This window comes from Oncorhynchus keta, chromosome 3 (genome assembly GCF_023373465.1).
Source record: "Oncorhynchus keta strain PuntledgeMale-10-30-2019 chromosome 3, Oket_V2, whole genome shotgun sequence".
Classification (NCBI taxonomy): Eukaryota; Metazoa; Chordata; class Actinopteri; order Salmoniformes; family Salmonidae; genus Oncorhynchus; species Oncorhynchus keta.
This window is the reverse complement of record NC_068423.1, coordinates 19,049,031-19,072,855: the sequence shown is the minus strand read 5'-3', so window position 1 is coordinate 19,072,855 and position 23,825 is coordinate 19,049,031. Positions and strand designations below refer to the sequence as shown.

Here is a 23,825-nt window from a genome sequence, read left to right as displayed (position 1 = left end):
GGGACACTCTGTGGCACCAATTTAAATTATAAAGACAATGTAATATTATTATCATGTACACTGAACAAAAAATATGAATGCAACATACAACAATTTCAAAGATTTAACTGACTTACAGTTCACATAAGAAAATGAGTCAACATCATCAGTACTGACTTACCAGTCCTGTATGAAGTAAATAAGCAGTGAAATACATATTTTTGAGTAGAACTTGTAAGGTAGTGATGAATAGTAAGTTATTTGTTTTTATTCATGTGGTTGTGGCGATATACTGCCATCTGGTGGCGACTAGAAACAATTGTATAAAACAAACTATTACAAATGGATGCTCCTGAAAAATAAATATTAGTGCTTGACAAAGTACTTCATAGTTGTTGAATTTGACTTTCCACTGTCTGTATGAACCCTGGAGGGAGTAGTAAAGAGAATGTAATGCTGGTTGTAGTGTCTGGATTCCAGGATTGCTTTTTTGGTCTTGTCCCAGAGGCTTGATAATGTCACGAGTGTGCTGGGAGTTGGGAAATTATGGCATGTTAGTACTTGGCCAAACTTCTATAGGAACATGTGTATGGTTAGATATGAACTTGAAACCTTGACCCCCAAATAACGGTTTTACCAGCTCCTATAATAAAGCCATTTTCTAATGGTCTCTACCATGGTTGTGGTCAATTCCCAAAATTTAATTCCAATTCAATTTCCTCTCTCTATACATTTTATTTTACAATTCCAATTCAATTTCAATTAAATTGTTTGAAAATGGTTGCACTTCCAATTCAATTCCAAGTACATTCGCCGCTTCTTTCTTGAATTCTATAATTGAATTTGGAATTTGAAATTAAATTAGAATTGACCTCAACCCTGGTCTCTACACACAAAAAAATGTGGGTTCCTCTATGGGTTCTTTTGGAAGGGTGATGGTTCTATGTGGAACCATAATGACTCAAAGAACCGTTTGAGCTCTTCAATGGTTCTTTGCAGTTCACAAAAAAATGTATTTACTCTTTAAGTGATCATTCAAATGTAGGGGAGGTGGCTCATTAAATTATTTTAGGGTGTGCTTTACTTACAGCTCAGTCAGTTGTTCTCAATTATATATATATTTTTTTCACCTTTATTTAACCAGGTAGGCTAGTTGAGATCAATTTCTCATTTGCAACTGCGACCTGGCCAAGATTAAGCAAATCAGTTCGACACATACAACAACACAGAGTTACACATGGAATAAACAAACATGCAGGCAATAATACAGTAGTATACAGTAGAACAAGTCTATATACAGCATGTGCAAATGAGGTAGGATAAGGGAGGTAAAGGCAATAAATAGGCCATGGTGGCGAAGTAATTACAATATAGCAAATAAACACTGGAGTGGTAGATGTGCAGAAGATGAATGTGCAAGTAGAGATACTGGGGTGCAAAAGAGCAAGATAAATCAATAAATACAGTATGGGGATGAGGTAGTTGGATGGGCTATTTACAGATGGCCTATGTACAGGTGCTGTGATCTGTGAGCTGCTCTGACAGCTGGTGCTTAAAGCTAGTGAGGGCGATATGAGTCTCCAGCTTCAGTGATTTTTGCAGTTTGTTCCAGTCATTGGCAGCAGAGAACTGGAAGGAAAGGCGGCCAAAGGAAGAATATGCTTTGGGGGTGACCAGTGAGATATACCTGCTAGAGCGTGTGCTACGGGTGGGTGCTGCTATGGTGACCAGTGAGCTGAGATAAGGCGGGGCTTTACCTAGCAGAGACTTGTAGATGACCTGGAGCCAGTGAGTTTGGCGACTAGTATGAAGTGAGGGCCAGCCAACAAGAGCATACAGGTTGCAGTGGTGGGTAGCATGTGGGGCGTTGGTGACAAAACGGATGGCACTCTGATAGACTGCATCTAATATGTTGAGTAGAGGGTTGGAGGCTATTTTGTAAATGACATCACCGAAGTCGGGGATCGGTAGGATGGTCAATTTTACGAGGGTATATTTGACAGCATGAGTGAAGGATGCTTTGTTGTGAAATAGGAAGCCGATTCTAGATGTAATTTTGGATTGGAGATGCTTAATGTGAGTCTAGAAGGAGAGTTTACAGTCTAACCAGACACCTAGGTAGTTGTCCACATATTCTAAGTCAGAACCGTCCAGAGTAGTGATGCTGGACGGGTGGGCAGGTGTGGGCAGCGATTGGTTGAATAGCATGCGTTTAGTTTTACTAGAATTTAAGAGTAGTTGGAGGCCACGAAAGGAGAGTTGTATGGCATTGAAGCTTGTCTGGAGGTTAGTTAACACAGTGTCCAAAGAAGGGCCAGAGGTTTACAGAATGGTGTCATCTGCGTAGAGGTGAATCAGAGAATCACCAGCAGCAAGAGCAACATCATTGATGTATACAGAGAATAGAGTCGGCCCGAGAATTGAACCCTGTGGAACCCCCATAGAGTTTGCCAGTGGTCCGGACAACAGGCCATCCGATTTGACACACTGAACTCTATCAGAGAAGTACTACTGAAGGCTTTGGCACTTTCACCAAATTGTTCCCGCAAAACGGTTCATTACTCAGAGCTTCGTTATCTGTCCATAATGCACATTAGAGACATCTGCTGGTCAGCATTAAATATGAGCTTGTTTATCAGATATACTGTTTTTTTCATCACAACTCCGTGGCGCAGCGTTAAATCTTTGGCTTTAGTAGCCTATTATCAGTTGGAATACCAGGTTCTTGCATCATGCTTCCATTTTTTGCTTCCCTTTTTCTCCTTCATGTTTACTATATAAACACATGGAATCTATGGCATTATTTTGGATGCTTAAGACAGAAGCTTATGCTATACTAAATAAAACAAATGATTTGAACAGTGTTTCACATAAAACCATTTTTGAAATAGTATGTCTCAACAGGACTTGACCTCATACACTCACATCCCTGAATGTTCCATAATCTACCTGCTAAACTACCGATCAGATGAAAGATTTGTACAAAATCCTAGTTCTATTTGTAAGTATGGTGTCCAGTAGAGGTCGGCGTTTTGGAAGAGAAGAAAGCACCGGAACCACGGTGAAATCAGTGGGATCTCATATTTTGCAACACACAGTTTTAAAAAGCACAAGATCAAACAAAGCTTCGGACGTCAATTGATGACATACTTCTGATAGTGGTACAAGCATCGGCACACTGCTTCGAAGTTTGCTGCATTGTGATGTTGATGCATACCTCAGAGCTCCGGTATCAAACGTAACATCACTACAGTTATCTCATCAGGGACCACCAGCTGTTCTAGAGGTAGCTCACTAGTAACTCACTAGTTTCAACTCTTCAATGAAGACAATAACACCTATAATAGGGTTGACCAGAATAAAAAACCCTGTATGGTTCTACAAAGAACCTTTCAGATTGAGAAAGGTTCTTTATAGAACCATTCTCCATGAAGATTCTGAAAAGAATCATGAAAAAGGGTTCTATATAGCCCCGAAAAGGGTTGTAATCACAGCCGAACCCCTTTTTCTTCCTACGGTATATAGAACCTTTTGTAATGGTTCTTTATAGAACCTTAGAACAGGGTTCTTTTATCTTTAGAGCCTTATGTGAATGTTTTTATAAAACCTTCAAAAAAGGGTGTTATAAGGCACCAAAAATGGTTCCGCTATATGCCAAAGAACCCCTATCTGGTACTCTTTAGTATCCTAATTATTTAGTGTGTATCAGCATCTTTTGTTTATTGTACAGTAGGAAAATGAGCTCCCAATGAGATTTCTGTGGCTTTCCAAATGGAGTCAGTCAATAAGATGTCTAGCTTATCCCCTTGCCGGCTTAATGCTAGAGGAAAACATGTAATAACAAGTAAATATGTCTTGTCATTAATATCTACATTAGATAACCCAACCAAAATGTCTTCTCCGTTAAATGCTCTGTAGATCATTGACATTTGTTCCCGGCTCCTTCTGCCTCATATTGACAGGTAATTAAAACTAAAGCAAACATGGGTTTCAGGCTCATATGGCCTATAATTTTTCATTATCTCCCAAAAGCAGGCATTAACCCTGTAGGGGAGGAGAATTTGTTGCCCAATGCCTGTCATTGTCAGCAAGCTTCCCGCTTATTTCGTCTGACATAAAAATGGAGGTGTGACTTTTACGAAACAAATCCAAATTCCAATTTCTAGTCAATCATTGTTTGGGACTGTGAAGCCGGTTGTCATATATGACGTTACACTGTAATGTTCAAAACAGCAATGTGTGTCCTTCATCTATGGGACTTTGTCTTCACATTCTAGATCATCTTGGTTGGTCCTCATGCAGAATTTGTCCACGGGAGATTACATTATAGAGAATGCATAAAGAGCTCTTCATCCTGTCTATTTTGGCCTCCTATACGTTTCATTAACAAACACATTCACCATCACTCAACAAACAATCCTCTAACCAGCAATCGCTAGCACAGAATTTGGAAATGATTTACGAGTTAAAATCATCCGTGACCGTTGTATTAAAATCGACAGAGAACCTTTTGTAATAAAATATTGCTCCTAACCACAACAAACCTATCTCTTGTCGGTGCTGGCATTGTTGCCAAGAGAAAATGTGTTTTTTTTTATCACAAAGAAACAGCCTTGATAAGTCTTGATCTTCCTTGTTTCTTGTTTTACCAGCTGAATATAATTCTTGATTCAAACAATGGTATGAGCATAACCACCGGCTGGAACGTTGTTTGAATTCATCCAGATGTCTCATTCAAAGGAGGTTGGTGGCACCTTCATTGGGGAGAAAGGGCTTGTGGTAATGGCTGGAGTGGAATGGTATCAAATACCATTCAATTGATGCCTTTCAATTCGCAACGTTCCAGTCGTTACTATGAGCCGTCCTTCCCTCAGCAGCCGCCACTGGTCTCATTGTTTGCCTAGAACAGGGGTGTCGAACTCATTTTTCTCCCTGGGCCTCATCTGGTCTTTAAACGAAGTCCGGAGAGCAGCGATACACATTGGTTGCATTTCCTTGCCATCAAAATTTGACGGAATCGGCCTTCGGGCCGTATGTTTGACACCCCTTTTCTAGAATGTTATATGTATTTTGTACCAGATTTTGTAAATCCTCATGTATCTGACCAATGGTGGAACAAACCCAGAGCCTGAACCCCCTGAATCTGTCTACTAGCTATATGTTAAGACCTCGATTGTCAGCAACAACGGACATCTAGCACCAAGCTGATGTTATCCCTGTGAGAGAAAATGGAGTGATAGGCCCATCCCTCATCACAGTGGACAAGTGGCCTTGAATGGTGAGGGCGGGTAGCCAGGAGGGAGACAAGGAGGGTGACAAGTGGACTGGAAGAGGAGTGTGAAGTCAGAGTAGCGTAATATACCACCTCCACTTCTCACTCTGTGCTGGTTTGGAGTGCTCAGAGGGCATTTGCTTGGTCTGTAATTGAATTCTCAAGTGTCACAGAAGCTCCTATAAACAGGGTGTAGTCGTCAGCCTGAAAACCCATGTTCTGGGAAGAAGTACTGTATACTCACATCCAGGTATATTTTGAGGACATTAAAAAAAACATTGAAATTAGCACAGACTAATCACCATGAACTCTATCTCACCCTTCACAGACCATGAACTCTATCTCACCCATCACAGGATCAAAATTCAATAAAAATTTAGACAATAGCTATAGGATTAGTACTGTGCTCTGAGCTTTACACAGCACCATGTAATACAATGTGATCTGGGCTGGTACACTACATAAAACGATGTTTTAACAAGCATCAATATTAACGTTGAATTTATCGGCTCTGACATTTAGATTGACTGGGGCCGTAAAGGTGTCTAAGTAAGCAGGTTGTAAATATATTACTCTTAAAAAAAACACAATCTGTCAGCTGCCACCCCCACATTTATAGAGGTGCTGCCTTGTGATGGAGGACCTTGAGTGTTCTTCCAGCTCACTTATAATTAGTTCTATTAGTGCAAGTTCACTGGAATGGGCCCTGGCGGTAGTAATCTCCAGTAATCACCCTCTCTCACAGTTTTCTGTGAACCTCAGTTGTAATGACTTTAAGCTTTTCAAAACTTCTAACACTCATTTTTCAGACACTCGTTCCAGCGTTGCCATGACTGAAGTGACTAGTCGTCTGTTTTTTGATGTCGTAGTGCTCTTATTTGAGGATTTCAGGCTGGTTGCATTTTAAAGACACAGTAAATAACATGGATCTTTCCTAATAATATCTCCTGATGAACGGGTTAAGGATTGGGTTTTAAAGATATGCCCCCAACCCTAAAGAGGACGAAACAGGTTAAAGGTAATGAACAGTCAAAATCATGTTTTTCATGACATTTGATGATATTTGAAGGAACCGAATCCAAGTATGATGACTAATGTGTGGAAAATGACTGTTGCTTCTACATTGATGAAGTTTGATCATAAAGTTGATGGCTTCCCGAGTGGCGCAGTGGTTAAAGGCTCTGCATCGCAGTGCTAGCTGGGCTCTGTCACAGCCTGCTGCACCCATGTGGCGGTGCACAATTGGCCAGGCATCGACTGGGTTTAGCAGGCAGGGATGTCCTTATGACTCCTGTGGCAGGCCGGGAGCATGGACGCTGACACAGTCGCCAGGTGTATGATGTTTTCCTTCCTCTGTCACATTGGTGTGGCTGGCTTTCGGGTCAGTGTGGCAAGGTTGGATTGTGTTTTGGAGAATGCACGGCTCTCGACCTTCGCCTCTCCCGAGTCCGTATGGGAGCTGCAGCGATGGGACAAGACTGCAACTACCAATTGGATACCACGAAAAAGGGGTAAAATAAATGTTTAAAAAAAGTTACTGGTCCCCTCCACCATGTCAAACACTTGGATTCATTATTAAGGGACATGATGACATCACCATAACTCTCATTTTAAATCACATGATATTCTTGTACCAAATTTGAACAAGGACTGCCTTGTCACCAACATCGGAGAAGGCGTGTTTGCAGAAGGGCGTGATTTATATAACAAGATAGCTACTCTCCTGGTGCCAAAATGTGACTGTCGGGTTCAGAAAATATAATTAAAAGTTGAACCTATTCATTTATGGCAAAGCTACTGTACTTATATGTTTCCCCTTTCATCTGTGACTGGTGTTAGCTAGTTACTGTCTAGCTGGGTCTTCATCTGTGTCTGGTGTTAGCTAGTTAGCTAGTTACTGGCTAGCTGGGTCTTCATCTGTGTCTGGTGTTAGCTAGTTAGCTAGTTACTGTCTAGCTAGGTATTCATCTGTGTCTGGTGTTAGCTAGTTACTGTCTAGCTAGGTCTTCATCTGTGTCTGGTGTTAGCTAGTTACTGTCTAGCTGGGTCTTCATCTGTGTCTGGTGTTAGCTAGTTACTGTCTAGCTGGGTCTTCATCTGTGTCTGGTGTTAGCTAGTTACTGTCTAGCTAGGTCTTCATCTGTGTCTGGTGTTAGCTAGTTACTGTCTAGCTAGGTCTTCATCTGTGTCTGGTGTTAGCTAGTTACTGTCTAGCTGGGTCTTCATCTGTGTCTGGTGTTAGCTAGTTACTGTCTAGCTGGGTCTTCATCTGTGTCTGGTGTTAGCTAGTTACTGTCTAGCTAGGTCTTCATCTGTGTCTGGTGTTAGCTAGTTACTGTCTAGCTGGGTCTTCATCTGTGTCTGGTGTTAGCTAGTTACTGTCTAGCTGGGTCTTCATCTGTGTCTGGTGTTAGCTAGTTACTGTCTAGCTGGGTCTTCATCTGTGTCTGGTGTTAGCTAGTTACTGTCTAGCTAGGTCTTCATCTGTGTCTGGTGTTAGCTAGTTACTGTCTAGCTGGGTCTTCATCTGTGTCTGGTGTTAGCTAGTTACTGTCTAGCTAGGTCTTCATCTGTGCCTGGTGTTAGCTAGTTAATGTCTAGCTGGGTCTTCATCTGTGTCTGGTGTTAGCTAGGTCTTCATCTGTGTCTGGTGTTAGCTAGTTACTGTCTAGCTAAATCAAATCAAATAAAATCAAATCAAATGTATTTCTATAGCCCTTCGTACATCAGCTGATATCTCAAAGTGCTGTACAGAAACCCAGCCTAAAACCCCAAACAGCAAGCAATGCAGGTGTAGAAGCACGGTGGCTAGGAAAAACTCCCTAGAAAGGCCAAAACCTAGGAAGAAACCTAGAGGAACCAGGCTATGTGGGGGGGCCAGTCCTCTTCTGGCTGTGCCGGGTGGAGATTATAACAGAACATGGCCAAGATGTTAAAATGTTCATAAATGACCAGCATGGTCGAATAATAATAAGGCAGAACAGTTGAAACTGGAGCAGCAGCACGACCAGGTGCTGGGGACAGCAAGGAGTCATCATGTCAGGTAGTCCCGGGGCATGGTCCTAGGGCTCAGGTCCTCCGAGAGAGAGAAAGAAAGAGAATTAGAGAGAGCATATGTGGGGTGGCCAGTCCTCTTCTGGCTGTGCCGGGTGGAGATTATAACAGAACATGGCCAAGATGTTCAAAATAAAAGATAGGTCTTCAACTGTGCCTGGTGTTAGCTAGTTACTGGTTAGCTAGGTCTTCATCTGTGTCTGGTGTTAGCTAGTTACTGGTTAGCTAGGTCTTCAGCCAAAAAGGGGGATATATATATACACTAATGTTCAAAAGGTTGGGGTCACTTAAACATTTCCATTTTTTTGTCCATTAATATAACATCAAATTGATCAGAAATACAGTGTAGACATTGTTAATGTTGTAAATGACTATTGTAGCTGGAAACAGCAGATTTAGATTTTTTAATGGAATATCTACATAGGCGTATAGAGGCCCATTATCAGCAGAGGAACTAGAAGGCCCATTATTGTGTTCCAATTGCACATTGTGTTAGAAAACCCTTTTGCAATTATGGTAGCACAGCTGAAACTGTTGTCTTGATTAAAGAAGCAATAAAACTGGCCTTCTTTAGACTAGTTGAGTATCTGGAGCATCAGCTTTTATGGGTTTGATTACAGGCTCAAAATGGACAGAAACAGAGAACTTTCTGCTGAAACTCGTCAATCTATTATTGTTCTGACTATTGAATGCGAGAAATTGCCAATAAACTGAAGATCTCGTACAACGCTGTGTACTACTCTCTTCACAGAAAAGCGCAAACTGGTTCTGAATAGAAAGAGGAGTGTGAGGCACAACTAAGCAAGAGGTCAAGTACATTAGTGTCTAGTTTGAGAAACAGATGCCTCTCAAGTCCTCAACTGGCAGCTTCATTAAATAGTACTAGCAAAACACCAGTCTCAACATCAACAGAGAAGAGGCGATTCTGGGATGCTGGCCTTCTAGTTCCTCTGTCCAGTGTCTGTGTTCTTTTGCCCATCTTAATCTTTTATTTTTATTGGCCAGTCTGAGATATGGCTTTTTCTTTGGAACTCTGCCTAGAAGGCCAGCATCCTGGAGTCGCCTCTTCACTGTTGACGTTGAGACTACCTCATGAAGCTGGTTGAGAGAATGCTAAGAGTCTGCCAAGCTGTTATTAAGGCAAAGGGTGGCTACTTTGAAGAATCTCAAATATAAAGTATATTTTCATTTGTTTAACACTTTTTTGGTTACTACATGATTTCATATGTGTTATTTCGTAGTGTCGATGTCTCTACATTGTAGAACATAGTAAAAATAAAGAAAACTAAAGAATGAGTAGGTGTGTCAACTTTTGACTGGTACTGTATATTAAAAAGAGTATTAAAAGATGCTACAGTTGATTACATCATTACATTTTCCACACGTATTTGTCCACCCTCACCTACCCACAGCTACCCTCACCTACTCACACACCTACTCTCACCTACCCTCACTTACCCAAACCTACCCTCATCTACCCATATCTACCATCACCTAACCTACCCTCACCAACCCTCACCTACACTGACCTTCATATCCAGTGTGACATTTATTTTGTCCCTTGTAACCACTTTATTATGCTTGGGATAGGCAGCCTCCACTCAGCCTCTGTCTCCAACACATTGTCAGTGGAGACCAAGGCAAAAGTAGGTCAGAACTTACACACACCCCCACAGTAACTTAGCAGTGACATTTGTAAGCTGTGTGTGTGTGTGTGTGTGTGTGTTTTATGTGTGTGTGTGTTTTATGTGTGTGTGTGTTTTATGTGTGTGTGTGTGAGAGAGAGAGAGTGCTGTAGCCGGCTCCTTCTCCTAGGGCACCTCACTTCCACCACAGAAGGACCAGTTGGCCCTCTTATAATGGACCACAGAGCCTGCCTCACAATCTTCCACATGCGTTCTCTCTCTCTCAGACCTACCCCATCTAAGACACATGTTGAAGCTCAGCGATTGGACACAAAGTGTTACTTGGAAAGTAAAGAAAGAAATGTAGCTAACAAGCAAATCACCTTTGGTGTGTGGGTGAATAGGGTCAGAGTTTGACAGTGAGAGGTGTGAGAGCAGGAATGTGTAGACAGGTTGCCGGGCGATGAGGGGTCAGACCCTGATACCATGGTGGGATTTTAGTCTCCGATCACCAACACCCTTGATATCTTTGGACCCCTGTGGAAATTCTTAGTCTTAAGTATGGTACTGTATAAAGGTGTTAACTTCACATATGGAGACAGTAGCTGTGTTCGAATACCCATACTAACATACTGTATGCTATGAGTTCATTTTAATATACTGTAAACGAACGGTATCCTTTCAGTTGAGCGTACTAGGACTTTCCCCTGTCTACCGGAAGTTGATGCTGTTGTTATGCAACCTCTTGCTAGCTTGTTAGCAAAACAAATGACTAGCTAAACATTTTACGACTTCAGGTGTGTTTGTAAATTCAATCTGGAGTGCCAGAGTGCGCTGTCGGAGTTCATAAATTCAGAGTGTTATCAGATTGTCCGTTTGTAAATTCAGAGCGTTTCACTCTCGGCAGGTTCAGAGTGCCACTGGACGCTCTGGCCGAGGAGTAGGGTTGATCCAAGCATTCTGACCTCACAACGGCAGTCAAGCACCCAAGATAACTGGCTAACATTGGCTAACATTGGCTAACATTGGCTAACTTGCTAGCTACTTCAAATCAAATCAAATGTATTTATATAGCCCTTTGTACATCAGCTGATATCTCAAAGTGCTGTACAGAAACCCAGCCTAAAACCCCAAACAGCAAGCAATGCAGGTGTAGAAGCACGGTACTTCCAGACACAAATGAGAAAACACCTCACTCTTACCATTTGACCTGCCCTAGCAGAGTTGGTTAGGCTGTTTTCATGTTATCCAGAGTCTTGTTGACTGTCACTGTGCTACTGGCAACAATTGAAATACACTTTTTTTGCCGACGTTTACTGACACCAGCCATATTCAACGGGTGTTGAGCGTTTGTAAATTCAGCCGTTATTCTGCGCAATGACACACTCATAGGAGAGTGGTCTGAAGTCAGAAGTAGATAGCCAGAACAAATTTACGAAAGCACCCAAATGAGAACTCACAACAACTATACCACTTAGCTCGGCTAAAAATGGCTGGAATAATCAAGTCGATAAACGTTGGGTAGTTAGTTAATATACCGGCAAGTTCGATGTATTAGTAGCCAATTAACGTTAGGTAGCTAGCTAACATACCGGTACAAACTGCTGTAATGATATGCTATGCGGTTCGTAAGGACGGCGTAGCATGTGTCGGCACTTAACTTGGCAGCTCTCTTTGAGCCGAAGCAGGCACCGTGGAGAGCTCCAACACAACACTCTTTGTTCCTGCCCTGTGGCAGGTCTCGGCTACCAACTTGAGTCGAACAGCATGGCAGCAGTCACCTGAATGGTTGTTCTGTACAGTAGATCCACCTCTTGAATTGGATTCTGTGTCCATTGAACTTGTGATGGACTAAATCATGTGTGAAACAAAATGACATTTGATTGAACGATTGCCGTTTTTTTGCTGTGAGTCTTTGAGATGGAGATTTATAGGCCCAAACATATCTATATTTCATTAGCCTCAGGCCGTGATAGATAAATCACCTGTGTGATCATAATGAATTCATTCATCTCAGCATTTTACACCTTTTAAGCATGAATGAATAGGCTCTATAAGGGTGGATTTGTTTCTGTGTCCTTTTCGTTTCAGCGTGTACATATGCATCAGGAATGTGTACATGCATCAATTACTTAGAGGGAGGTTTACATATTAATTCCACCTATTGCCTTATTAGACTATAATGTGAGGCAACAATGCATTGGGAACATAAAGGGAAAGCCATTACAGAGAGGGGTATTACAGCTGGTGCAAATGACCTTTGCCTTTCTCGCTTTCCAAATAATACATGAAATACTTTTGGAACCGCAAACCCAGGCAGTCCAGTTGAAGAAGTCATTGAGGCCTGTATAATTAAAAAAACATGAGAAAAGAGCTCATTTAGTCTCTGAATTGGCCAGTCTATCAAATCGTTATTGCCTGTTTGTCTCTCTCGGTGTCTCTCTCTCTGTGTGTTGGAGGCTCATTTTGTTGGCACATTGCCATTGTAATGTATTAAGTTCCTGTAAATAAGACTGGAAGGTTGTTAATGTTGATTTACTTGACAATTCTTGATCTGGATGTGTGTGTTATGGTTTCGGTTCAGCTGATTTGCTGTTTCCCCATGTACAGATGTAGGATCTTAATATGAAAATAATTCTGTGGCAACAGGATTTTAACGTGAATTTATGTAAATCACGAAGCTCATCTGCATTTCCTGCAGGAACATTCTAAGCAAGAAAGGAGTTATAACATTAAGATCCTACATCTATAGTAGAGGCACTTGCATTTTAGATTGGAATTACCCTCACAAAACACCTTTCGTTTTGTTAATACTTAAACATCTGAAGTGGTAAATTCATGTTGTCCTGCGTCAAGAGGTCATTTTTAAGGAGGTTGATGTTTTTTGTCATGAATCTTGCCCTGGAGGCAGAACTGTGCGATTTCCGCTAGATGGGCCAGCTGCAAAGTCAAAATGTATTATATTGTAAAACTTCAGGAAAACTAAGATAAGCTTTTGCTCTTAATTTATAGTTATGGTTAAGCATTAGGGTTAGCAGTGTTGTTAGAGTAGAAAAAATCTGATTGAATGAATTAGCGGCTGTGCCAGCTAATGACTACTCGGCAGTAGTGCAGCCTCCAGAACAAGATTCATGACAAAAAAAATGATAACTTGCACATTTTTGGGTCAGAGAGTTTGTGAATATATGGCCCCAAATGTGTACAGTAAATCATTTATCAGGAATAATTAAACAATTACTGGCTGACACTAACATCAGCTTTGTCTTCAACAAAGTGTGGAGAACACTAAATTACAAAAATTGTCATTCCATCTGTAATCCAATGAATGCCAACCATGCTTTTTCCTTTCCATCACTAGCTATGTTTCCGTTAACTTGTCCAGTGATAAAAAAATGTTTTTTTTTAGAAAGTTGACATACAAAATAAATGCGACAACAGTTTCCATTTAACTATCTTAGCTCGATTTAATGACTTCACTCCAGAAAAAAAGCTGTTCAAGAAAAAGGGGGCTTTCATATAATTCTAAATTAATTAATAATAATAATAATTATGTTTAAAAAAGAACGATATTTTGGAGATTATGTCGTTTTCAAATAACATAAAGTGAGCAAATTATAATCTGAATAAAGGCCAAAATATTTATTTCTGTTTTTGTTTTTAGAGGAAGATAAACTGTAAGCCCACCTTACCTATTTTTTTGGACAAGGACATGCTGGCCGGCCAAACCCTCCCCTAACCTGGGCGACGCTGGGACAATTGTGCGCCGCCCTATGGGACTCCCAATCACGGCCGGTTGTGATACAGCCAACCTAACTAAGGAACACATTTGACGATACCCTCCTTCTTAACGAGTCTATTGTCCTACTAATAGCCCATAATGGCGCTGTACAACGCGGCCAGGAGTAGCCTACAGTATTACAGTAAGAGCAAAATAATCCTAACATTTCCACACCCTAATTGTAATCTAATTGTAGTCTCAAATTGAGATTCAGTGGGAAAAAAAATAATTGCGTTGGTTTATCAAGAACAGTCCCCATGCTGGTCTCCGGGCAGCGCTGTCTTGACCTCTGAATGCTGTCTCTTCCATTAATTTTGAAATAGTTTTTTTCCAGTAAGCAACAATTTGTTTACCTTCATTAGCCTACCTTGTTCCAATATTTCTGTCATTCAGTGATATTTATTCCTATAGCAATTCGTTATAGATCCATAACGAAATAAATATCTGCATTGTGAAAGAGTATTTTTATCATTATTTTATTAACGAAAGCATAAAGATGCTGATGAAGAAATACTGTACTGTACAGTATATGCTTTATCTGACATGTTGCGGTTACATGAGGTCGCCAACACGCGCTTTATATATTTGAATAATAAAGCATTTCAAGCATTTTGAAGCTAGAAGCCGCCTGCATTTGTTTATTAGGCTACTCTGCAGTCTGACAAGTAAATATAGCCTACAGTACTTACTGTAGTAAACATGGTAAAGTGCCTAATTCCTTACATAAGGGAGAGCAGGCCATGTCCAGACCATGTCTTGGCGACCTCAAGTACTCATTAACTTTTACTGTTTTTACTGCTTTGTCGGGTTGCATTAGTCATGGACAGAAATTTCTGAGACACAGTGTTAATGATGAACACCCGGAGGCTCACTGGTAAGCTACGTTTTCTTCGGGATCCATCCCAGTTGGTATTCTGTGTCGGCTCGTGGTATCTCTCTTTGGTTACATCCTTGGTTACATCCCATCCTTGGAATAGCAGACCAGCATAAAGGTCCAGTTGGCCCTTGCTGTACCTGGTGAGCAGTTGGTCAAGTTCTGTTGTCAGAAGAGGAATGGAAATATCAGGGTGAACCGATGACCTGACAAACCTGCCACATATGTTGACTCTGCCTGTCGGAGAGCTCACAGGTGTGCCTGGCATGGATTGTGACTCCATCTTGTTCCTCTCCCTCTTGAACGGGTCATTCTCCGCCTGACTCTCCGCCAAATGACGAGTGACTCTCTGCCAATACCGCCTGACTCTCCACCAATACCGCCTGACTCTCCACCAATACCGCCTGACTCTCCGCCAATACCGCCTGACTCTCCGCCAATACCGCCTGACTCTCCGCCAATACCGCCTGACTCTCCGCCAATACCGCCTGACTCTCCGCCAATACCGCCTGACTCTCCGCCAATACCGCCTGACTCTCCGCCAATACAGATTGACTCTCCGCCAATACAGATTGACTCTCCGCCAATACCGCCTGACTCTCCGCCAATACCGCGTGACTCTCCGCCAATACCGCGTGACTCTCCGCCAATACCGCGTGACTCTCCGCCAATACCGCGTGACTCTCCGCCAATACCGCGTGACTCTCCGCCAATACCGCGTGACTCTCCGCCAATACCGCGTGACTCTCCGCCAATACCGCGTGACTCTCCGCCAATACCGCGTGACTCTCCGCCAATACCGCGTGACTCTCCGCCAATGCCGCCTGACTCTCCGCCAATGCCGCCTGACTCTCCGCCAATACCGCCTGAATCTCTGCCAATACCGCCTGACTCTCCGCCAATACCGCGTGACTCTCCGCCAATACCGCCTGACTCTCCGCCAATACCGCGTGACTCTCCGCCAATACCGCGTGACTCTCCGCCAATACCGCGTGACTCCGCCAATACCGCGTCTCCGCCAATACCGCGTGACTCTCCGCCAATACCGCGTGACTCTCTGCCAATACCGCCTGACTCTCCGCCAATGCCGCCTGACTCTCCGCCAATGCCGCCTGACTCTCCGCCAATGCCGCCTGACTCTCCGCCAATGCCGCCTGACTCTCCGCCAATGCCGCCTGACTCTCCGCCAATGCCGCCTGACTCTCCGCCAATGCCGCCTGACTCTCCGCCAATGCCGCCTGACTCTCCGCCAATGCCGCCTGACTCTCCGCCAATACCGCCTGACTCTCCGCCAATACCGCCTGACTCTCCGCCAATACCGCCTGACTCTCCGCCAATACCGCCTGACTCTCTGCCAATACCGCCTGACTCTCCGCCAATACCGCCTGACTCTCCGCCAATACCGCCTGACTCTCCGCCAATGCCGCCTGACTCTCCGCCAATGCCGCCTGACTCTCCGCCAATGCCGCCTGACTCTCCGCCAATACCGCCTGACTCTCCGCCAATACCGCCTGACTCTCCGCCAATACCGCCTGACTCTCCGCCAATACCGCCTGACTCTCCGCCAATACCGCCTGACTCTCCGCCAATACCGCGTGACTCTCCGCCAATACCGCGTGACTCTCCGCCAATACCGCCTGACTCTCCGCCAATACCGCCTGACTCTCCGCCAATACCGCCTGACTCTCCGCCAATACCGCCTGACTCTCCGCCAATGCCGCCTGACTCTCCGCCAATGCCGCCTGACTCTCCGCCAATACCGCCTGACTCTCCGCCAAATGACGAGTGACTCTCTGCCAATACCGCCTGGCTCTGGACCAATGCACCAGTTGTCGCCTGTTTCTCTGCCCTCATTATCTACTGTTTCTCTTTTTGCTGGTCTGCCTTCAATGACCCAATCTCGGTCTTCAAAGTTTGAATCTGATCCATGAGCACCTTAATCAGATGGGCAGAATGGTACCACCCTGAGCCCTCATCGATTACAGTGGCCTATGATAGAAACGGTACATCAATTAAGAATTAAGTGACTCCAACACACACAAGCTGCGTACACATGTTAAGAATCTAGCAAAACTAATCGCTTTCTTGGCAACCAATGAGCTTTTTTCAGGTGGAGTTTGGGAGGTGGTGAGGTGTACTGGAAAGGTACTGGAAAGGTGTGAATTTCAGCTTACAATAGGCCATAAGTATACAGCAGATCGCCGATTTGTCCTCACTTTGATTATGCTATAACAACATACTGTATCTATTCATTTAAGTGTACCTCTATTAATTTAAGTGAGCAGATTAGGGCTTTCAGGAGGAACTGAGAATCTAGTTCAGCCAATAAAGTTTTTTTTAATCAATTAGTATATTTGAGTTTAACCACAATACTTGTTGTATTATTTGTTCTGTCTTTTCTGGTGGAAATTGCAACTGAAATTGCAACCAACTTTCTCTGGTTTGTTTAAAAAATAACTATTTTGGAGATTAATTTGTTTTCAAATAACTCGACGTGAGCGATGAAAAAGGCCATTCTTGAACATAGGATGAAACATTCTTATTCATTTGTAAATAAAGCCAGTTTGCTATTTATAATTATATATTTCTGTTTTTAGAGGGAGAGAAATCAAAAGCCCACCGTCGCCTCATGTATCTCCCGGGCCGCGGTCGGCACGGGTATCGAACCAGCATCTGTAGCAACGTGATGCAGTCTTAGACTGTTTCGCCACTCGGGAGGCCCCATCCACAAAGTTTTTAATGCTGATGCTGATCAATTGCCTTGCACAAAGTATCAAACTACAGGGAGGTGTTGGCAAGAGTCTATTGTCCTGCTAATAGTCCATAATGGTCTATTATAATACATGATGAGTCTATTGTCCTGCTAATAGTCCATAATGGACTATTATAATACATGGTGAGTCTATTGTCCTGCTAATAGTCCATAATGGTCTATTATAATACATGGTGAGTCTATTGTCCTGCTAATATTCCATAATGGTCTATTATAATACATGGTGAGTCTATTGTCCTGCTAATAGTCCATAATGGACTATTATAATACATGGTGAGTCTATTGTCCTGCTAATAGTCCATAATGGTCTATTATAATACATGGTGAGTCTATTGTCCTGCTAATATTCCATAATGGTCTATTATAATACATGGTGAGTCTATTGTCCTGCTAATAGTCCATAATGGACTATTATAATACATGGTGAGTCTATTGTCCTGCTAATAGTCCATAATGGTCTATTATAATACATGGTGGGTCTATTGTCCTGCTAATAGTCCATAATGGTCTATTATAATACATGGTGAGTCTATTGTCCTGCTAATAGTCCATAATGTCTATTATAATACATGGTGAGTCTATTGTCCTGCTAATCGTCCATAATGTCTATTATAATACATGGTGAGTCTATTGTCCTGCTAATAGCCCATAATGGACTATTATATTACATGGTGAGTCTATTGTCCTGCTAATATTCCATAATGGTCTATTATAATACATGGTGAGTCTATTGTCCTGCTAATATTCCATAATGGTCTATTATAATACATGGTGAGTCTATTGTCCTGCTAATCGTCCATAATGGTCTATTATAATACATGGTGGGTCTATTGTCCTGCTAATAGTCCATAATGGACTATTATAATACATGGTGAGTCTATTGTCCTGCTAATAGTCCATAATGGTCTATTATACTACATGGTGAGTCTATTGTCCTGCTAATAGTCCATAATGGTCTATTATAATACATGGTGAGTCTATTGTCCTGCTAATATTCCATAATGGTCTATTATAATACATGGTGAGTCTATTGTCCTGCTAATAGTCCATAATGGTCTATTATAATACATGGTGGGTCTATTGTCCTGCTAATAGTCCATAATGGTCTATTATAATACATGGTGAGTCTATTGTCCTGCTAATCGTCCATAATGGTCTATTATAATACATGGTGGGTCTATTGTCCTGCTAATAGTCCATAATGGACTATTATAATACATGGTAAGTCTATTGTCCTGCTAATAGTCCATAATGGACTATTATAATACATGGTGAGTCTATTGTCCTGCTAATAGCCCATAATGGTCTATTATAATACATGGTGGGTCTATTGTCCTGCTAATAGTCCATAATGGTCTATTATAATACATGGCGAGTCTATTGTCCTGCTAATAGTCCATAATGGTCTATTATAATACATCGTGAGTCTATTGTCCTGCTAATAGTCCATAATGGACTATTATAATACATGGTGAGTCTATTGTCCTGCTAATAGTCCAAAATGGTCTATTATAATACATGGTGGGTCTATTGTCCTGCTAATAGTCCATAATGGTCTATTATAATACATGGTGAGTCTATTGTCCTGCTAATAGTCCATAATGTCTATTATAATTGTCCTGCTAATCGTCGCTAATGGTCCTTCTGTAGCTCAGTTGGTAGATTGTCCTGCTAACCCATACGTCACATAATGTCTAAATGGCATATATTATATTATTATTATTATTATGTCATGGTGAGTCTATTGTCCTGCTAATAGCCCATAATGGACTATTATATTACATGGTGTCCAGGTCAGGATAACCAAAATATTTATTTATTAAAGACTATCAGAAAGAATGTTGTTAATTATTTATTTTTTATCCAAAGTAGTAACAAAAAAAAATTGTATTTTTCCGGGTGTGTGCATGCAGGACAGGGAAATAGCAATTCTTACACTATTGTTCTAAATTCAATCACCTTCATCCTCATCATTCAGTTAATTGAAATTCAATTCTGAAGTTGTGCACAATCAGTTTCTATTAGGTTTATGTTCACCATTCATCGTCAGTTAGAGACACAGTAGGACCCAAAAGCATAATCAGTGCTCTAACTCCCTCTTGCGCTGGTCTGGAGCAATGAATCAGTGACACTGGGTACCGTACTGAACCACAAATGACCCACAGCATAATCTCAAACTTTTAGTTGAGCAACCACTGTGCAGTGTTGAATTAAAAGGTTGTGGTTGAAGAGTCTCCATTAACCCATTTCGGCAAATAAGGCATTTATAAATTGGCGACACCCTGTATGCCTTCCCACCTATCTGGTTCATGTCTCAGGTAGCCTGCGGGTAGAATGCAATAATTGACTAATATTTTCCATATTCTAATAATTCCCATGTGCCTGAATGTATCGCCATGGTCCGTGCCATTGTGAAACTTGCACTCCTGTAGATCGGAAATAAGTGGATGGTGAAGCTTGCCAGCCAACCAGAAAAGCAGGGCGAAGCAATTCGGGCATTATTGAAAGTCAGGACAATCCTTGCCCAGCAAAGAAACAATTTGTATAGTTTAAATGTTTATTTAGCAAGCAGTAGGCATTTAGAATTAAGAGTGTAGTAGAGCTTTATACATTGAACAAAAATTCAACATGAGCTGAAATAAATGATCCCAAAAATGTTCCATATGCACAAAAAGTGGTGGTGGGGTTATGGTATGGGCAGGCAGGCATAAGCTACGGACAATGAACACTATTGCATTTTATCGATTGCAATTTGAATGCACAGAAATACCGTGATGAGATCCTGAGGCCCATTACCGTGCCATTCATCCACTGTCATCACCTCATGTTTCAGCATGATAATGCACAGCCCCATGTTTCAAAGATCTGTACACAATTCCTGGAAGCTGAAAATGTCTGTTCTTCCTTGGCCTGCATTCTCACCAGACATGTCACCCATTGAGCAAGTTTGGGATGCTGTGGATCGACAGTGTGCCAGTTCTCGCCAATATCCTGCAACTTCGCACAGCCATTGAAGAGGAGTGGGACAACATTCAACAGGCCACAATCAACTCTATACAAAGGAGATGTCGCGCTGCATGAGGCAAATCGTGGTCACACCAGATACTGACCACTCTTTTTTAAGGTATCTGTGACCAACAGAGGCATATCTGAACACGCAGTCATGTGAAATCTGTAGATTTAAGGCCAAATTAAATTATTTAAATTGACATATTTTCTTATATGAACTGTAACTCAGTAAACTCTTACTTAACTAGACAAGTCAGTTAAGAACAAATTCTTATTTACAATGAAGGCTTACACCGGCCAACGCTGGGCCAATTGTGCGCAGCCCTATAGGACTCACAATCACAGCCGGGTGTGATAAAGCCTGGATTCGAACCAGTGTGTCTGTAGTGACTCCTCTAGCATTGAGATGCTGTGCATTAGACCGCTGCGCCACTCGGGAATTTGTTGCATGTTTATATTTCAGTGTTGAAGAACAATGTTTCCAATATCAAAATGAAAATACACCCTGTTGAATGGATCAAAATGTTGTTGATCGTTAGAAAATGTGTTTTTTATCAACTGTTTTCATTACACATGTCGTAATGTATTTTTTTTACATTTTTTTTTTTACCTGGGTCAATGGAGACCTGCCTAGTAACTCGTGTTACATCATTCACACAAATTTATTACAAATCCTTTTTTATCATTGCTCGACTCTATCACAGTTGATTTGATGACCACTTACTACTAGTCCTTGGCTTTCTGAATACCCTGGCTCAACAGGATTTGATGTAATCCTACTCACTGAACAGATGGACAGAAGGTAAAGCCACTATGCTATAATTGCTCTGCACTCACAAACCTTTTACTATTAGAGGTGGAAACACAATATAACTGTAGACCCATCCTAGTGTGTAAAATGACTTTGTAAAATTTTCCAGACCTTGCTGTTAGGTTAATTTTAGGTTCTGAATGAAAGGTGAAAATACATATTTTCCTGATGTTGATTACAGCTTTGAGTCTTGGGTATGTCTGTATCAGCTTTGCACATCTGGATTTGGGATTTTCTCTTATTCTTCCTTGGAGATTTTCTCAAGCTCTTTTAAATTAGATGGGGAGCGACAGGGAACAGCAATCTTCAAGTCTTTCCACAGATTTTCAATGAGATTCAAGTCTGGGCTTTGGCTATGCCACTCAAGGACTTTTACATTCTTGTTCTGAAGCCATTCCAGTTGTATGCTTGGGGTCATTCTTGGGGTCATTTTCCTGTTAGACTGGGGTGAAGATATCAGTTCTAAGGTTGTCTGCTCTGAAGCAGGTTCTCATCAAGGATTTCCCTGTATTTGGTTCTTTATTATTACCTCTATCCTTACCAGTGTCCATGTCCCTGCCTCTGAAAAGCATCCCGATCGCATGATTCTACCACCGCCATGCTTCATGGTAGGGATTGTGTTAGACGGGTGATGATTTGTGCCTGGTTTTCTCCAGACATAAAGCTTTGCATTCAGGCCAAAGAGTTAAATGTTTCTGTCATCAAACCACAAAAATTTTCCTTATGCACTTAGTCTTTCAAGTGCCTTTTTACAAACTCCATGCATGGTGTCATGTGCCTTATTCTCAGCAGTGGCTTCCGGCTACTCTCCCATAAAGCCCAGATTGGTGAAGTGCTTTAAAGACTGGGATGTTCTCTCATCTCAGCCAAGGAACTCTGTAGTTCTACCAGGGTTGATATTGGGTTCTTCGTCACCTCCCTGACCAAGGTCCTTCTTGCATGTTTGCTCAGTTTGGTTGGAAGGTCAGCTCAAGGCAGAGGCTGAGTAGTTCCATATTATTTTCAATTTCACCAATGATGGCGACCACTAGGCTCTTGAAAACTTTCAACACTCCAGAAATGGTTTTATACCTTTCCCCAGATATATGCCTCATCACAATTATATATTGGAGATCTACAGGCAGTTCCTTGTACTTCATAGTATAGTTTCTGTCCTGACATGCAGTGTCAAATGTGGGACCTTATATAGACAGGTGTGATTCTTTCTAAATCATGCCCAAACAATTCAATTGGCCACAGGTGGACACCAATCACGTTGTAGGGACATTGGGAAGGAAAATTGGATGCACCTGAGCTCAATTTGGAGTTTCATAGTGAATGGGTGTGAATACTTATGTAAATGAGATTTCTGTATTTCATTTTCAATAAATCACATTGTCATTATTTGGGAATTGTGTGTATATGGGTGAGAGAAAAAAAATATTTTAATACATTTTCAATTCAGTCTTTCAAAATGTTGAATAAATCAAGAGGTATGAATATAATAATATATGCCATCTCGCAAACACTTTTATCCACAGCGCCTTAAAGTCCTGCATGCATGCTGAATGACGTAAATGTCATGTAAAAAACAAAGACTTGCAAAGCATGTTGGGTATTATTCTAATGAAAAATCTGAAGCAAACACAGACGTCTATGACTGGTTCAGATTTGGTCCGTTCCGGAACAGACCTAAAATCAACGTCCGTGGACGTTGAAATCAAGGCCGGTCTGGACCGCGCCAAAAAAAGGACCAAAAATAGAAGATGCTGTCGGTCCATGCTTATGTAACTAGTGTGAAAATGCTAGCTAGTTAGCGGTGCGCGCTAGTAGCGTTTCAATCTGTGATGTCACTCACTCTGAGACCTTGAAGATGTTATTTCCCTTGCTCTGCAGTGGTTGTGGATTTTGTGGAGCAACAGGTAACGATGCTTTAAGTGTGACTGTTGTTCATGTGTGCAGAGGATTCCTGGTTCAAGCCCAGGTTGAGGCGATTGGAGGGACAGAAGCAATACTGTTACACTTAGTAGGATGTTTGATGATGCAATTTTCACTTTATATAAAAAATAAAAAAAACATAAATTAAAAGCAATTTGGCAAGAGTAAGTGTAGGTTACAGTACTATACTTGCACAATAGTCAACAGTCTCTTGGCATTCCACGATCATGAAACATGTTGAGGAGTCATTAGTTATTTGAATAGGTTATACAACCTGTCGCTCCACAAAATACAGAGGGTAGTGCGACTGGCCCAGTACATCACTGTGGCCAAGCTTCCTGCCATACAGGACCTCTATCCCAGGCAGTGTCCGAGGAAGGCCCTAATAATTGTCAAAGACTCCAGCCTAGTCATAGACTATTCTTTCTTCTACTGCACGGCAAGCAGTACCGGAGCGCCAAGTCTAGGTCCAAGACGCTTCTAAACAGCTTCTACCCCCAAGCCATAATACTCCTGAACACCGAATCAAATAGCTACCCAGACTATTTGCATTGCTCCCCCCTATCCCCCTCTTTTACACTGCTGCTACTCGGTTACTATCTAAGCATTGTCACTTTAATAACTCTACCAACATGTACATATTACCTCAACTAACCGGCACATTGACTCTGTACCGGTATCCCCTGTATATAGTCTTGCTATTGTTAATTTACTGCTGCTCTTTAATTACTTG

General features: G+C 41.8%; 1 protein-coding gene across 2 annotated transcripts in view; it reads left to right on the top strand.

Moving 5' to 3' along the window:
• The window catches only part of LOC118363424 (protocadherin-15-like), a 318,783-nt gene that overhangs the window by 39,248 nt on the left and 255,710 nt on the right, over positions 1 to 23,825 (top strand). The gene's annotated exons all lie outside the window — the stretch shown is intronic.